The sequence below is a fragment of the Poecilia reticulata genome, linkage group LG3 (genome assembly GCF_000633615.1).
Source record: "Poecilia reticulata strain Guanapo linkage group LG3, Guppy_female_1.0+MT, whole genome shotgun sequence".
Classification (NCBI taxonomy): domain Eukaryota; kingdom Metazoa; phylum Chordata; class Actinopteri; order Cyprinodontiformes; family Poeciliidae; genus Poecilia; species Poecilia reticulata.
Genome location: NC_024333.1, coordinates 32,286,163 through 32,290,855, shown reverse-complemented (window position 1 = coordinate 32,290,855; position 4,693 = coordinate 32,286,163). Strand labels below are relative to the sequence as shown.

At 38.7% G+C, this 4,693-nt stretch overlaps 1 long non-coding RNA gene across 2 annotated transcripts in view; it reads left to right on the top strand.

The window, feature by feature from the left end:
- Positions 1 to 3,519: 3,519 nt before the first annotated feature.
- The window catches only part of LOC103462990 (uncharacterized), a 22,258-nt gene continuing 21,084 nt past the window's right edge, over positions 3,520 to 4,693 (top strand). The window contains exon 1 of one of the 2 annotated variants that reach the window (XR_001776429.1): positions 3,520 to 3,621. This is a non-coding gene — a long non-coding RNA (uncharacterized LOC103462990). The remainder of the gene's footprint in view (positions 3,622 to 4,693) is intronic. The other variant, XR_001776430.1, reaches the window with a different exon arrangement.

Sequence of the window (4,693 nt, the reverse complement as noted above, 5' to 3'; positions counted from 1 at the left end):
CATCCATCCATCCATCCGTCCAACCAACCAACCATTCATCCAACTATACATCCAACCATCCATCCATCCAACTATACATCCAACCATCCATCCATCCAATTATACATCCATCCATCCATACAACCGCTCATCCGTCCGTCCATTCATTCATTCATTCATTCATTCACCAGCAATCTACAAAAAATGTACGTTATATTGTGATTTTCTTCTATAGTTTTATCCACTAAGTAGTTAATTTATTTATGTTTTGTAATATTTATAAATAATGCAGATCCATCTGTCTGATCGATCGATTGGCATCCAGTTTGCAGAATCTGTTGCAGTTTATTGGGGGAAAATGAATAAATTGAGTTAATTTTCAGGTTTTGCTTCACCTTTACTTTCCGGAACAGCAGCTGTATTTTACAACAGCCACTGGATGGAAACAAGACGAGCCCGTTTCTGCCAGAGAATCTGACATTTTGAGATCGATCTCAAATGTTTTCAACATAAAAACACAAAGATTTTGGAGTTTAAAAAGTCAAAAAAAATTCTAGAAAAAAAAATCTAATTTTGAGATTAATCTCAGAAATATTTCAGAAAATGTGAGTTTGTAAAGTCAAAAATTTGCTAGAAAAAAACTCAAATTTCTAGGTTAATTTTCTGGAAAAAGTGGAAATGACAGATTTTTCTAGAAAATTTGTGACTTTTGAAGCTTAGAAATGTACAAATATTTTCAAGAATGTTTTGAGATTAATCTAAAAAATTTCTTGAGATTAAAATAAAACAGATTTTTGACTTTACAAACTCAGAAATTTCCTTTCATTTCTAAAAAAAATTTGGACAATAATCTCAAAACTTTAAACTTTGTAAAGAAAACTTCTAGAAAAAAAAAATAAAATTTTTGAATTGTTTAAAAGTTTAAAATAAAAAACCTGATTAATCTCAGATGAAAACAATGTGGAAATTGCTGCGTTCCAAATGTTGAAAACGTTTTGAGCTCAGAAACTGTTTTTTCACATAAATTTCAGACGTTTTGGCAGAAATCCCCCCTTACTGTTTTTCTTCCTCTCTTGTAGTTTTCAGCCAATTTAATAAATTATTTAAAAGCAGATTTGGGTGCAAATGGCTCCCATAAATCCTCTTTAGCCCATAACGAGCCCCTCGCTGGCAGTTCTGCATCGTTTCTGTTGCATTTTTCAAAAGGTTCTGTTGTTAGGGTTCAGGCACATTTAAACAAAAACCTGCTCCTGTGTGGAAAAGAGAACCAGGAAGACGATGTCTAACCCAAAAGACGAGCTCTTCAAGCTGCTGCTCCTCCCCAATGAGGAGGACGAGCCGGGCGGCGATGGCGCCGCCTCGCCGAGGAGCAACACGGGCCTGCAGGCCGCCGTACATGACACCGGCTTCAAACTGCCAACCAAACTCCGGCGCCCGGCCGAACTGGGCCCGGTGCTCGTCAACAACTGGGTCACAAGCAGACCGAGCTCGTCCAGGAACCTGAAAACGGCTTCTGGCCGTACAAGAGGCGAGTAAGTGAGTACCTGCAGGAGCGCGGGGCCGCTGTGGGAAGGATGTGACCTAATCAAAGCCGTCTGGTTTCCAGAAGCTGCCAGGCGATGGACGACGGCGGCGACATCTACCCGACCGGCCGCATGCCCAGGAGCTTCATCCTGAGCAAATCCATCCGGCAAGCCTTCAAGCTCTGACGCCTCAGGAAATAAAACTGCTTGGATCCAAACATGTCAGGCTGGTTGTGTTGAAACGTAGCACAGAAGCTCAACCAATGTGAGGCTCGGGGGCCACTGGAGGCCCCTGGGGGGATTTTCTACGGCCCTGAATGAAACAAATGTGTCCCGTCAGCAGAGGAGGATGATGCAGATGGAGAAACATTTTCTTCAATTTTAGAACAAAGGTATGAACCGAAAACTAAAACCATCACATAAATGTTAGATACAGAGCGTTAGAGGCAAGAAAGGTTTTATTATAAATCATTTGAATGAAGTCAAACTGGAAGAAAGTCAAAATACTATGAGAATAAAGTTAAAATGTAATGAAAATAAAGTTGTACGAGAATAAAGCCAAAAATAATAGGAAAAAACGTCGTATAAAAATAAAGTTGCAATATTACAAGAATAGTCATAAAATTATGGCTGTTTTATATTTTTCTATAAAGTCATCTGAGAATAACATCAAAATAATATGAGGACAGAGTTAAACAACTATAAAATCATAACATTTTAAGATTAAAGAACAAATCAAATGAAACAACACAAAGTAATTTCCTGGTAGATAAAACTACATTTTTCTAATCTGCTTTAAATTACAGCATTAAAATGCGACTATACACACAGCAGGTGGTGTCAGATAGAAAGTGACCCAAATCATGTTTTTATTTATAAAAATACATTAAATCTTCAGTTTTATTCAATCAAACCCAAAATAGATGAAGTTTAGGATCTACAATGATTTCCACATTCCTACAAAAACTGTTTTATTTGCTTAGTTTAAATATTCATGGTTACCGTATTTTCCGCACTATAAGGCGCATCGGATTATACGGCGCACTGTCAGCTTTTGAGGAAATTAAGGTTTTTAGGTGCGCCTTATAGTGCGGGAAATACGGTAATTTATCGTCGGGCATGAATATAAAATTCTAAATAAACTTTTTGATGGTATTTTTATTTTTGACACCTGATGCAGCATAAACCCTCAGAACAAAGCGAAAGTATTCAGAGTTCAAGCTGTGGTCTCTGCGTGAAAGCATGAGATGCAGAGCCGGTGCCGCAGGTCCGGTTCTGATGTGTGTTCGCTCCATGCCAGCTCGGATCCATCTCGTTAAGCAGTCACACCTCCCAGAAGGCCGCGCTCTGCCCGCTCGCCGTTTGCCCCGATAATTAGAGCCGCAGGCCCGGATGAAGCGGACTTTGTTTGTTTGGTTTTTTTTACAGCCTGGCTGTGAATATAAAGGTTCTGCTTGGTGTCCCACTGCGCTGATCTGAACGGACTTAACAGAACCTGTCAGCTCCAGACACAACAGGAAGCAATTCAGCGATCAACAGGAACTTTCCTGCATCTGCTTGTTTAGACACGTCCCTGCAGGAATTGACGCTTTCTTTTCCTGATTTTCCCACTGAACCAAACCTCTTGGAACAGGAAGTAACATTAGCTACCATTAATACTGAGCTTTACGTCTGACAACAGAAACAAAACTGGAGTTATTATCTTTGGACCCAAAGAGGAACCATCTAGAGTCAACGCACAGTTTCAGTTACTACAGCGAGAAACTAGAGATCAAGCTGAAATCTGGCTCTACGCTGCAAAAATGCAAAATATTACCAAATATTTTTAGTCTCGCTTCTCGTGCCAATATCTTAAAGTCGGCTTGTTTAAAGTCAGTAATTCCTTAATATTGATTAAAAAATGACTAGTTCAATAAGATATTTTCCCATATTATTGACCCTTTGCAGCTGGGTCACTTCAGGCGCCATGACGGACGTTGGGAGGAGAGCGACTGAAATTATTGTTTTTTCAGTTTATTCCGGTTTATTCCGGTGTTCTGACTGGATTTACGGGCAGCACAGGTAAACACAACACCTGTTTCTAAGGACCTGTGAGGTCAGAGGTGACAACGAACTACAGGTAGAAATACCCCGTCTCAACACGTCATACTTGTTTGAGTCAAACTAATGTGTCTGTAACTCTCCTGGTTGGGGCTCACCGTCGGCGGGATTTACAAAGTTGGAAACAGCTAGCTTAGAAACCGACCCGAACCTCCGAACCTCCTGACGTGTTGATCAAATTACCTGAATTCATGCCACATGATTTATTATCACCGTCATAAACAGCGTTTCCCCTTAAACCGCATTAAAAACGTACAAAAGACGAGAAGCCAACCGTTTTTTTTTTCCATACATGCTAGGCTACATGACGGTGCGGCACTGTTTCCATGGTTACTAATGGTTCAGGAGGCGCCCCGTAATGTAATATTTAATATCTTTCTAATCATTCTTGCTTATAAAGTATATGAACGTTAATCTCCTTACCTTGTAAAAAGCGTTCGCTGTAAATCCGTGTTCATACTGAGGGCTGCCGCTGCCAGTCATCCATGTTTTGGTTATTCTAAATTGACTTACGGTGCAGCGGTTGATAAAAGGTCGAAAGAATCACACCGGGGTCAGGAATCAGGATAATTTAATTCCTGTTCAAAACAAGAACATTTTTACTCCAGCAGCTCCTGGAGTAAAATAAAGTTGCAATATTACAAGAATAGTCATAAAATTATGGCTGTTTTATATTATATTTTTCTATAAAGTTATCTGAGAATAACATCAAAATAATACGAGGACAGAGTTAAACAACTATAAAATCATAAAATTTTAAAATTAAAGAACAAAATCAAATGAAACAACACAAAGTAATTTTCTGGTAGATAAAACTACATTTTTCTAATCTGCTTTAAATCACAGCATTAAAATTTGACTATATGCACAGCAGGTGGTGTCAGATAGAAAGTGACCCAAATCATGTTTTTATTTATAAAAATACATTAAATCTTCAGTTTTATTCAATCAAACCCAAAATAGATGAAGTTTGGGTTTGATTGAAAAAAAAACACACACAAAATAATCACTTTGGCAAGGAAAACTTAATAGACGTTACAAACGTGGGAATTAAATGCCCAGTGAGGTGCTGCTCTAAACATAAAACAATT